This window comes from Myxine glutinosa, chromosome 2 (assembly GCF_964187855.1).
Source record: "Myxine glutinosa chromosome 2, kmMyxGlut1.1, whole genome shotgun sequence".
Taxonomy (NCBI): Eukaryota; Metazoa; Chordata; class Myxini; order Myxiniformes; family Myxinidae; genus Myxine; species Myxine glutinosa.
The window spans coordinates 81,319,863-81,333,364 of NC_136262.1; the positions used below are offsets into that span (position 1 = coordinate 81,319,863).

The 13,502-nt window shown below is 48.5% G+C and overlaps 1 protein-coding gene across 2 annotated transcripts in view; it reads left to right on the forward strand.

The window, feature by feature from the left end:
* The first annotated feature begins 8,452 nt into the window (after positions 1-8,452).
* LOC137422605 (uncharacterized) overlaps positions 8,453-13,502 on the forward strand; it is a 65,056-nt gene continuing 60,006 nt past the window's right edge. The window contains exons 1-2 of one of the 2 annotated variants that reach the window (XM_078773453.1): positions 8,453-8,590; positions 8,749-8,815. The gene's annotated coding sequence lies outside the window, so the exon portion shown is untranslated. Of the gene's footprint in view, positions 8,679-8,748; positions 8,816-13,502 lie in introns of both variants that reach the window. The other variant, XM_078773454.1, reaches the window with a different exon arrangement.

Below are 13,502 nucleotides of genomic sequence, written 5' to 3' on the forward strand. Positions count from 1 at the left end.
ACCGTCCCCCAAACAGTGATGACTCCATCTACATTTCACTGTCTGACAACATGGACCAACTTCTATCCACTCATCCCAACTCTCTCTTCCTCATATGTGGTGACTTCAATTGTCATCATGCCACCTGGTTGGGTGTGGGTTCCTCTCTCACCAGTCATGGCACCTCAGCAAAGGACTTCTGTGACTCACTGGGATTGACACAATCTGTCAATTTCCCGACCCGGATCTCAGCCAATGGAGTATCTTCTCTTCTAGACTTGGTTATGACCAACTTCCCTGCTAATGTCTGCTGCTCTTCTTCTGCTCCAATCGGTTCTTCTGATCATGTGCTTGTCAAAGTGGACATCTCTCTGGCCATTCTCAGAGAGCCTCCTCAGCGTCGACGAGTCTGGCATTTCACTCAGGCCGACTGGGACGGTCTTCAAGCAGCCATCAATCGTCTGGATTGGTCTCCCATCTCCACTGCCTCTGACATCAATTCTTCCTGGGAATTCTTCCAAAGCAAACTGATCTCTCTCATGCACAGATTTATCCCATCTCGCCTTCAGTTGTCTTACCCTTCCTCCCGTCCATGGTACACTGAATCTTGTGGTGAGGCAGTTGCCCTGAAACAACTTGCCTTCGCCTCTTGGAAGGCTAATCCAACTGAAGGAAATCTCAGTTCCTTCCCCCAAGCTCGGAACAAGTGTGTGTCTACCCTCAGGAGTGCCAGGAAGCACTATCTCTCCTCACTCAAGAATGAACTCTCAAACCTGTCTCCTTCCTCCAAATCCTAGTGGCGTCTGGTCAAATCCGTTTCTGGTGTTTGTTCCCCCTCCATCCCATCCCTTACCTCAAATGGCCACACAGTTGACATCGCACGTGACAAAGCCGAATGCCTCAACTCTGTGTTTGCCTCAAAATCCTTAGTCCCAAACCCATCTCTCTCTGTTCCCACCTTTCCCAGTCGAACCAAACTGCTCCTGGACTCTGTGACCTTCTCTCCTGACAAGGTGGAGGAGTTTTTGTCAAACCTCGACTCTGATTCTGCAACTGGACCAGATGGCATCAGCCCACGGGTCCTAAAATCCTGCTCTGCCGCTCTATCTCACCCTCTCTCTGTTCTTTTCACCCTATCTTTTGCTCAAGGTCTTCTGCCAGCATCCTGGAAATCAGCAAACATTACCGCTTTACACAAAAAAGGTGCAAAAACAGATCCTTGCAACTACAGACCAATCAGCCTGCTCCCAATTTATCAGCAAAGTCATGGAATCCATCATTGCTTCGGATATGAAATCTTTCCTCTTCTCCAATGGCTTGATCTCTGATCATCAATTTGGTTTCAGACCAGGTCACTCTACTCTGGACATGCTGCTTCTGCTGTCTCAACAATGGATGGAGGTCCTCAATGCCAAACAGGAAATCAGAGCTGTCTCCCTTGACATATCACGTGCCTTCGATACGGTCTGGCACCCAGCTCTGCTCACCAAACTCTCCTCCTATGGTATCCATGGAAATCTCCATGCATGGCTTGCGGACTTCCTCTTTGGTCGTAGTCAACGTGTGGCCCTGAATGGATTTCTCTCATCTCCCCTTCCCGTTCAGGCTTGAGTTCCCCAAGGCAGTGTGCTGGGCCCTGTGCTTTTTCTGGTCTTTATCAATGATCTCTCCGACTCTCTGGAAAATCCTCTGTATCTCTTTGCTGATGACTCCACTCTCTGCCGCTCCATTCCTCTTCCCTCAGATCGGCAGTCTGCAGCCTCCTCACTCTCTGAAGACCTGGACAAAATCACAGACTGGTCAAACATGTGGAACATGTCTTTCAATCCTGACAAATCTCACACTCTTACTATGTCTCTCCGAAAAGATCGACTGGACAACCCTCCCATCTACTTTCTCAACAATCCTCTCCAAGAAGTTCTGTCGCTCAAGCTTTTGGGTCTCACCATCTGCCATGATCTTTCTTGGGAAAACCACATTTCCAAGCTGGCCTCTAAAGCCAGTCGCCGACTGGGCATCCTCCGTCGTGCGAAGTCCTTCCTAGGCACACCTGAGCTCCTCACCACATACAAGGCTTTCATCCGCAGCTCAATGGAATACTGTTCTCCCCTATGGGCTGGTGCTCCTGCCTCACACCTGGCTCGGTTCACGCTGTTGAATCCAAAGCTTTCAGAATCATTGGAATCTCCCGCGATGAAGCTATCTCTGAGGGCCTTTCACTCACTCACCGCAGGCAGGTAGGTGGTCTTTCTGTCTTCTACCGACTCCTCTCCGGCCTTGCTCCCCCAGCTCTCTCTGTGCTCTGTCCCCCAAATATTCCTACAGGTCGCACAAGATCTGCCAGCCACCCTCTGATGGTTAAACTGCCGAAATCTCGGCTCTCTGCTCACCTTCACTCTTTCATTCCTCTTTTCTCCCGCCTCTGGAACAAACTCCCTCACTCACTTCAATCACACTCCTCCCTCCAGGTCTTCAAAACAGCTGTTCACCACCATCTCTTATCTTCCCCCATCCAAAACCTTGATCTTTTCTACCCCCACTAATTCACCCCAGATCCACCTTGTTTGAAATTCCAACTTCTTTCCTGGAAGTCTTGGCAGTGTCCATATGTTTTATACCTCTCCCACCCCCCCCCCCCCTCTCCCATGCCTTCCCCCCAAAGCCCTCTCCCTCCCACAGTTCTCTCGATGTCTCCATGTCTCTCGGTCCCTGCTCTCAAATGTTGTGTTTGTGTCCTTCCCCCTCTCTCCCCATCTTGTCTACCGCTCCCGATGTTATTTGTTTTGTGTGTCTGTTTGTCTTTCTGTGTGATTAATGTTCGCTCTCTGATGCGAACCGGTCTGTTTGACCCGATCTGGTGGGTTTGACCAGATCTAGTGGGTTTGACCCGATCTCGTGTTTATTGACCCAATCTAGTGTTTATTGACCCGATCTAGTGTGTTTAACCTGATTTAGTGTGTTTGACCCGATCTAGTATTTACTGACCCGATCTAGTGTTTACTGACCCGATCTAGTGTGTTTGACCCGATCTTGTGTGTTTGACCCGATCTCGTGTGTTTGACCCGATCTAGTGTGTTTGACCCAATCTTGTGTGTTTGACCCGATCTAGTGTGTTTGACCCGATATTGTGTGTTTTACCCGATATTGTGTGTTTTACCCGATCTAGAGTGTTTGACCCGATCTCGTGTGTTTGACCCGATCTAGTGTGTTTGACCCGATATTGTGTGTTTGACCCGATATTGTGTGTTTTACCCGATCTAGTGTGTTTGCCCAGATCTAGTGTGTTTGACCCGATCTTGTGTGTTTGACCCGATCTTGTGTGTTTGCCCAGATCTTGTGTGTTTGACCCGATCTAACGGGTTTGATCATCACAACACATTGCGTGTAAAGACCATGACAGACACCATTCCGAGATGTCCCTCTGCGAAGCTTCTGTGTCCATTGTCAATCTTTTACGACTTTTCACTGATCGACTGTTCAGGACAAACAAACGATCGATCGATCAAATTAATCTGTCACTCACTTTCCGATTGATTGAGCCATCGTAACTTTGTTTGGAGTATCAGGTGTGTGACAAAGAAGAATCGATTCGATTTTGGTTCAGGTCCGAATCCAGATCCGGCCTATCAGTGGGATACAAAACGTAAACTGTTTCACCTGGCGGAGGTGTGCTCTCCACCGAGTGCCCTTCTCGTTATAACCAGGTACTACTGTACAAAATCGACAGGTAACCATTATTTGCTGGGAAAATGTCCTCTAATTTTATGTCCAAGGTAACGTTTGCTCGAAGTTCACAAACACTGCAGTCACAAGAGCTATCTATGGCGACCAAGTGGGTACCACCACCACGTGATCCAAATGTTCACACAAGCACATAGAGGGCATTTACGTGCTATGGCATTGTTACACAAAATATGTACCACGTAGGACATGGTCCGTTGTTGTATAATGTACATAACATTTTATTTCGTAAAGTGTGTTACAATGGAAAGACGGTCGACCAGACGACCACACAGAAACAGGTTGTTACAGAGATAGACGTGAGGCAATCCATGTTCCTTGAGGTCGCGGGATGGGGCAGGGAGAGGGAGGGGTATGGGGAAGGGAAGGACACGTGGGCTGCAGCCTGCAACAACACCACCTTGACGATAGCTGGGATGATCAAAGTGCAAGGGGGAGGAGTCAATCAAGGAGGGGGAGGAGTCAATCAAGGAGGGGGAGGAGTCAACGAAGGAGGGGGATGGGTCAGTGAGGGAGTGGGAGGAGCCAGTGAGGAAGTGGGAGGAGTCAGTGAGGAATGAGAAGGAGTCAGTGAGGGAGTGGGAGGAGTCAGTGAGGGATGGGGAGGAGTCAGAGAGGGAGGGGAGGAGTCAGTGAGGGAGACACATGAGTTGAAACATCGGTTGTGGGATGCCAGGACAGCCTCGAGGAACGCACACTCGCCTCTGAACCGTCCAACCTCATGAGTTCGAGGACAAATGGCTTATTGTACAATGTAGAGAATACAAAATTGAATGTGTTATTCTTTAATTCTTACTCGTACAAACAAATATAGCAGTTTGAACAGTGCACGAGTTAACAGGCAAACGGCGAGCGCTGCAATGTTTACGAAGCAATGATCTGGGGTGTCCATAAATCACCTGGTGTAGTGATCCGGACTGTCCGTAGACCACCTGGTGTAGTGATCCGGACTGTTCCTAGAAATCCAACTGGTGCAGTGATCCGGACTGTCCGTAAACCACCTGGTGCGGTGATCTGGACTATCCGTAAGCCACATGGTGTAATGATCAGGACTGTCCCTGTAAAACCACCTGGTGCAGTGATCCGGACTGTCCTGTCCAGAAACCACCTGGTGCCGTGTTCCGGACTGTCCGTAAACCACCTGGTGTAATAATCCAGACTGTTCCTGTAAAACCACCTGGTGCAGTGATCCGGACTGTCCTGTCCAGAAACCACATGGTGCAGTGATCCGGACTGTCCTGTCCATAAACCACCTGGTGTAATAATCCAGACTGTCCCTGTAAAACCACGTGGTGCAGTGATCCGGACTGTCCTGTCCAGAAACCACATGGTGCCGTGATCTGGACTATCCGTAAACCACCTGGTGTAATAATCCGGACTGTCCCTGTAAAACCACCTGGTGCAGTAATCCGGACTGTCCTGTCCAGAAACCACCTGTGCCGTGATCCGGACTGTCCGTAAACCACCTGGTGTAATAATCCGGACTGTCCCTGTAAAACCTCCTTGTGCAGTAATCCGGACTGTCCTGTCCAGAAACCACCTGGTGCCGTGATCCGGACTGTCCGTAAACCACCTGGTGTAATAATCCGGACTTTCCCTGTAAAACCACCCTGTGCAGTGATCCAGACTGTCCTGTCCAGAAACCACCTGGTGCCGTGATCTGGACTGTCCGTAAACCACATGGTACAATGATCCGGACTGTCCCTGTAAAACCACCTGGTGCAGTGATCCGGAATGTCCTGTCCATAAACCACCTGGTGCAGTAATCCGGACTGTCCATAAACCACCTGGTGCAGTGACTTGGACTGTCCATAAACCACCTGGTGTAGTGATCTGGACTGTCCATAAACCACCTGGTGTAGTGATCTGGACTGTCCATAAACCACCTGGTGCAGTGCTCCGGACAGTCCTAAAACCACCTGGTGCAGTGTGATCTGGACTGTCCACAAACCAACTGGTGCAGTGATCTGGGCTGTCCTGTCCATAAACCAACTGGTGCAGTGATCCGGACTGTCCATAAACCACCTGGTGCAGTGATCCAGACTGTCCATAAACCACCTGGTGCAGTGATCTGGACTGTCCATAAACCACCTGGTGTAGTGATCTGGACTGTCCATAAACCACCTTGTGCAGTGATCCAGACTGTCCATAAACCACCGGGTGCAGTGATCTGGACTGTCCATAAACCACCTGGTGTAGTGATCTGGACTGTCCATAAACCACCTGGTGTAGTGATCTGGACTGTCCATAAACCACCTGGTGCAGTGATCTGGACTGTCCATAAACCACCTGGTGTAGTGATCTGGATTGTCCATAAACCACCTAGTGTAGTGATCCGGACTGTCCATAAACCACCTGGTGCAGTTTTTTTGTTTTTTTTGTATACAAGATCGAGGCTCGTGAAGGAGCTAACATTAATCACACAAAAAGTCAAACCGACACATAAAACACAAAAAATATGGGGAGCGGTAGACAAGATGGGGAGAGAGGGGGAAGGACACAAACACAACATTTGAGAGCAGGGACATCGGGAGAAATGTGGGAGGGGGAGGGCTTGGGGGGAGGTGGGAGAGGTATAAAACATATGAACACTGCAAGGACTTCCAGGAAAGAAGTTGGAATTTAAAAAAAAAAGTGTATCTGAGGTGAATTAGCGGGGGTAGAAAAGATCACGGTTTTGGAAGGGGGAGGATAAGAGATGGTGGTGAACAGCTGTTTTAAAGACCTGGAGGGAGGAGTGGGATTGAAGGGAGTGGGGGAGTTTGTTCCAGAGGCGGGAGAAAAGGGGAATGAAAGTGAAGGTGAGCAGAGAGCCTAGATTTTGGCAGTTTAACCATAAGAGGGTTGCAGGCAGATCTTGTGCGACCTGAAGGAATATTGGGGGGACAGAGCACAGATAGAGCTGGGGGAGCAAGGCCGGAGAGGAGTCGGTAGAAGACAGAAAGACCACCAACCAACCAAAGACCACCAACCACCTGGTGCAGTGATCCGGACTGTGATCTGGACTGTCCATAAACCACCTGGTGTAGTCGTCTGGACTGTCCATAAACCACCTGGTGTAGTCGTCTGGACTGCCGATAAACCACCTGGTGTAGTGATCTGGACTGTCAATAAACCACGTGGGGCAGTGATTCAGACTGTCCATAAACCACCGGTTGCAGTGATCCAGACTGTCCATAAACCACCTGGTGCAGTGACCTGGACTGTCCATAAACCACCTGGTGTAGTGATCTGGACTGTCCATAAACCACCTGGTGCAGTGATCTGGACTGTCCATTAACCAACTGGTGCAGTGATCCGGACTGTCCTGTCCATAAACCACCTGGTGCAGTGATCCGGACTGTCCATAAACCACCTGGTGCAGTGATCCGGACTGTCCTGTCCATAAACCAACTGGTGCAGTGATCCGGACTGTCCATAAACCACCTGGTGCAGTGATCCGGACTGTACATAAACCACCTGGTGCAGTGATCTGGACTGTCCATTAACCAACTGGTGCAGTGATCCGGACTGTCCTGTCCATAAACCACCTGGTGCAGTGATCTGGACTGGCCATAAACCACCCTGTGCAGTGACCTGGACTCATGTCCATAAACCACCTTGTGCGGTGATCTTGACTGTCCCTAAACCACCTGGTGCAGTGATCTGGACTCATGTCCATAAACCACCTTGTGCGGTGATCTGGACTGTCCATAAACCACCTGGTGCAGTGATCTGGACTCATGTCCATAAACCACCTTGTGCAGTGATCTGGACTGGCCATAAACCACCCTGTGCAGTGACCTGGACTCATGTCCATAAACCACCTTGTGCAGTGATCTGGACTGGCCATAAACCACCCTGTGCAGTGACCTGGACTCATGTCCATAAACCACCTTGTGCGGTGATCTTGACTGTCCCTAAACCACCTGGTGCAGTGATCTGGACTGGCCATAAACCACCATGTGCAGTGACCTGGACTCATGTCCATAAACAACCTTGTGCGATGATCTGGACTGTCCATAAACCACCTGGTGCAGTGAACCGGACTGTCCATAAACCAACTTGTGTGGTGATCCAGTCTGTCCCAATAAAACCACCTGGTGTAGTGATCCAGACTATCCGTAAACCACATAGTACAGTGATCTGGATTATCTATAAGCCACCTGGTGCAGTGATCCGGACTGTCCGTAAACCACCTGGTGTGGTGATCCAGACAGTCCCTAAACCACGTTGTGCAGTGATCCGGACTCATGTCCATAACCCACATTGTGCGGTGATCTGGACTCATGTCCAGAAACCACATTGTGCGGTGATCTGGACTGTCCATAAACCACCTGGTGCAGTAATCCGGACTGTCGATAAACCACCTGGTGCAGTGATCTGGAATGTCGCCAAACAGTGGGTGCAGGTTTCACTACCCTGATCGATACCTCCTTTTTATAAACACGTTCATCTCAATATGTTGATGCGATGATCTCATCTCATTCATGGCGACATTGTCCGATACATTTTCTCATAACATTTTGAACCTTTCTCTCTCCCTCTCTCCGTGTGGTTTTAACCACGCACATGTCATGCTGCACCCACTGTGCACCACCGCCTTGTGATCTGGTATTGTACATGTTGAACCCAAGCAGCAAATACCACGTGATCGTTACACAGACCCTCCCAACCCCCACCGAGCCCTCCCAACCCCCACCCCGTCCTCCCAACCCCCACCCCGCCCCTCCACGCCTCAACCTCATTTCCCACACACCACCCCATTACTTCCTTCCCGTTACTTCATTCTGCCGTGCTCCGCCATCCAGCAACCATTTTACACTTCCCACTTCGTCTCTGCAATCTCCGTTGTGGCAGCAGCTCGGACCCGTCTGCGGGATCCATCAGTGTGCGTTTGTCTGTGTGTGTGTCCATTTGTTTGCGCAGCTCTCCGCCCGGCCGTCGTGCTTCCGCGGGTTGTCACCATCATTAAAAACGTAAGCAGAACACCTACTGTTGCTGTTTGCTCCCCACTCCCCATTCCGCAACCACACGCCCAATCCCCAGGCTTCCTCCCAGGTGGATCGCGACCCGTCGCTGCATCTTGCTGCACCTTCGCTCTCGTGGGTTCCAGGTGCGTGTCTACACGGAGGTCGCGCGGGGCGTGGCGGGTCTTTTTCTCTCTTATTGCACGTTATGGAGGATCCAGTTTGTCCGTCCTGTTCGGTTATTAAAACACGTCCAACTGCTCGATCGGCACCGCCAACGGGTCTTGCGTTTCGAGGGAATGGCTGTTGGTTGCGTCACCTTATGGTGACTGCTCCGTCGTGTCATTTTCCCTCAACGTGAGAACAAAGAGGCGACGTCGCACAGTTGCGATCAAACGTGTTTCAAATTCGGCGCGAAAAGGACGACATCGAACACCCGAGGCTCGGTCTCCGCCGTCTCGAACACCATCTGCACCCGGTGCTCGGTCCTTCGGTCCGCATTGTTTCAAATTTCCGTCCGTTACGGTTCTGGGGTCCATTTTGGTCCCTCGTGTCGTGAGGTCTTGAACCCCACCCTAAACCCCTCGGACGCCTCTCCTTCGGTTCCCTTTCACTTCGCGCTTTAATGTGACATTTTTCCCCAATGAAACATTTCGCTTACTGTCGAAATGAAAATACGGCGCCCGCAAGGGAGGGCGGTGGGGTTGGGTTGGTCGCTGGGGGAGGGATGGGGAACGATGGCTGCAGTGGTTCTCTGTGGTGGAGAAGGGAGCAGATTGGTTCGTGCGCCGTGTGCCCCTCCCAGGCAAGACCAAGGTTCCTCTTCACACACACACACGACGCATCATGGCGAAGGGAGGTCGCACGTCCACGGACAAATGCTGCAGTAAAGTAGTTCGGGGTCTAGTGCTAATCACCTTTCGCTTTGATCCCCGAGGAAAATGATCTTGGATGTGCGTTTCCCTCGTACGCGACAATAACGGAGCAATTGGGTCGTTTGACTCGATTCCAGGTGAAGAGGGAAACGTGCCAGAAGCTTTCGTCGAGACCATCAAATAAATACGTGATCCGAAATGATGATTTCAGGAAGATCTTTAATAGATCCAGCACACGATAACAAAAACGTGCGGTGGCAATGATCCCCATCAACACTTCATTCGAGATCCTTTTATGTGAGCGATTGAACGTCGGGAAAACGGTCTCTCAAAAATGGAGGGTTCAGCACCGCGGAGAGCTGGGGGCACTAAGGAAACGACCATTTGGCTTTCTCGAAGACGCTCTTTGTCCATCGAACCACTATCCTCGAGTGTATCAAGTATCGACTGATGATGCAACGTCGTAAATTTACTCGAGAATTTGATTTACTGGCGGGAGCACGCTTCCCGACCCACCTTCGGTGGGTAACGTCCTGCGGCACAGTCTTGGAAATGCACTTTATCATTTTTATTTTTGAAACAAATTACATTGATCACAACATAATATACTCCAGATCACAAGATAAAGGAAGATGATTTTAATTTTAATACCGGCTACCACCAAAAGTGGCACTATTTCCACCACACACACACACACACACACACATATATATATATATATATATATATATATATATATATATATATATATATGTTTTTTTTAATGAACATATATATCAAAGGGGGGTGCAAATCACCCCCTCCCTTTATATGGGATCGTTTCTCTGTATGCAGCTTTAACATGGGGACTGAAAATAAGTTTCTCGGCTTCTACTGGATGCAGTCGGCTGCAAATTTCAGAAGAAAATGTTTTGTACATCGAGGTAATACAGTATGTTCCCAAGTTCAGAAGAAAATGTTTTGTACATGGAGGTAATCCAGTATGTTCCAAATTTCAGAAGAAAATGCTTTGTACATCGAGGTAATATGTTCCAAATTTCAGCAACGTCTGTTTGCGCATTCTTGAGTTTTATTAAGAAAACGCTCAAAATCACGTTGGTGTGTCTGTCCGCCCGTCCATTAACTCAAAATGTGTTGGTGCTCATATCTCAAGGGCTATACTTTGAAACTAGCTGAAACTTGGAGTATACATCGGCTAATAGGTCTAGTTAATGGATTTTGAAACAAATTCCACTTTAGTCCCATCGTTTTTGCCTTAAAATTCAATATATATAAATATATATACATAAATAAATATCTAAAAAATATTTATATTTAAATACACACTTTATAACACTTCAAAATATTACCCCAATCTATTGTGCTGGGTTAATGGTGTAATAGATAAGGCATCAGACTCCCAAGCTGGGGATTGTGAGTTCAAATCCCATCTGGTTAAAAAAAAAATTCCCCTTACTTTTCCAAGTCTTTTAGATCGACTTCAATAAAGTCTTGTAAGATGAAAAAATGCATTTTGTTCATATCTAAAATGTATCTTGTGAAAAATGCCAGGGACATAGAAAAGACCCTTTACATGGTTGTGCCATGTGGCAAGGTATAGAAAAGAAGGGACATTCAAAAATAAATCTCGTGTGCATGTTGGACTACCATTGTGTTCTTAGGAGGAACCAAGTAATGCTCTAGGAAATTTCATATCAAGGGGTGCCAATTTTATTCATACAGCTACATGAATAAGTAAATGTATTTTCAATGCATTACAGTCTCTTGGTTTCAAAAGGAACCTCTTCGTGATCCTTAATTTTTCTGTAAAATATTAAAATGCCATACATAATGTTAGTTTTTTATTCTATTGCCGAAGTAGGTGCACATATACAATGCATCCATCATCTCTAATTATCATCAGTATTCATCATGTACATATCACGTTTCCCCAATATCTCTGCAATGTCAACACTTGCAAGTTTATGTAATGTGCAATTATGGTCCAAAAGGGACATATATATATATATTGTTACGGACGCGGCTAGGATGTTGATTGGCCGAGCGGATGGCCGCCGCGCCCGAACAGTTACTCCGACCAACCCGATTCCTGCAACGTTGGCCAAAATCACGCCACAGCTTTTCAATGGGGAAAATACAAAAGCGAAGGATGTGAAGAAGAAGAACACCAAAGCAAAAGGGTGGAAATACGAATATAATTTATTACTATTTGCACAATCAAAGAAACCAAGGAGGAGGAAAAATAATAAAATAAAATAGAAAGAGGGACGGACCAGAAGGACACAGTGCAAATTCCTAGCTTACCTATAGCAGTCTTAATTAACCCAGGGACAGAATAAACAAAACAAACTCACGTACACAAGAAGGATGGAAACGTTGGAGGGATGAGGAGGTTCAGGTTCGTGCAAACGGCAGGGCTGGAGGTGACAGCTCCGACTCCTCGCACTCTGGTACACAGAACGGGCGACAGGGAGATCCGAAGACCGCGGCACGGCGATGTTCGCGTGCACGCACTGGTTGTTCTCAGAGTGCTGGTTGGTATCGCGAGCAGGGCGTGCCAATTCTCATTCCCCGCAGGACGTTCGCGCCAAACAGAATGAACAATCCTCCCCACTGGTGTTCCTTGCTCATGCGCCTCCCTTCACAGAACTTCTCAATCTGTGCTCCCTCACTCATCTGCTGCCTCAATCGTTTGCTCGTGCCGCTGTGGGGACGTCGCGTGCTTTTCCAGGACTCATCTGCTCGTGCCACTGTGGGGACGTCGCTTGCTTTGCCAGGACTCGTCTGAGGTGGGGGCGTCTTCTGCGGGTTATATCAGCCCCACCCTTCATCCTCTTCGAACCTCCCCCAAGGGTTCTCTCTCCGCCCTCCCCAGCCAAACCCCTCGTTCTGGGTTGGTCGGCCAGGGCTGGTTCACTCCTCCCCTCTATGACGAGGTGGAGACACGCCTTTCTTCCCCGACCCGAGCACATGTTCAATGGCGGCAATTGCAGCAAACCGCCCAATTCAACCGGCAAAGGATGCAAAAAGGGGAATGCAGTTGGTAATGGAGGCTTTGAGAGAATTGAAAGGGGATCTATCTTATGTAATTCAGTGCAATGGAGTATTACGTTAATGGAAGACAAATCCTTAGCCTAATACACATAATAAGGATATAACTGTCAACAAAGATATATGGTGTCCTGCATGTATGTTTTATGGACTAACTACGGGAACGCCCTTTGATCTTTATACAACAACAATTGCAGGAAGGAGGGTGACATTTTACCACAATTCATTACACAACAATAAAAAAAAACAACATTCTCATATCCACAACACTGCACCCTCCTCCCCTTAGGCACGTCCCGGGCCTATGAACTTTTACCTTAGTGTGGCACGTAGGTGTAGTTCCCTCTACATTTAACCTGACCCTGAGTGCGACAGTTTTAAAACATAAATAAATATGTCCCGCTGCTCCATTGCACCCTGCCTAACAGATTCACGCCTACAGCTAACCGAATTGCGGAATGGTCTTCAAACTATACATTGATGGTGGGGAGCATTATTTACAATGACGTTACTTTATTTACAAAACGCAACCCAGGACCTGTGATTGTTCTTTCTGGGGGGCGGGGGGAGACAGTCTGCCCTGAATCGACGCACCAGAAAGCACCAAAGCACCCTCAAGCACCAATCGGTGCACAGTCACCACAGTTCAATGAAAAATAAACCGACAAACCCTGCTGGTGGTCTCTTGCTCTTCGGCTCCCTCTGCTGGCTATTTGTTCTTCCAGATGTTGTCTTTCTTTCATTTTCTTACTGGCGGCCTATTGGTGGAAATAAAATGCACCCAACGTGTCCATTTTTATTTATTTATGGCCCACAGGGCCGACTGCGTGTGGTTCACCTGTGGGGCATCGGTGCCCTGTGACCAAGGTCCGCCAGCAAGATCTCGGGCCTTCATGGCCGGTTCCAG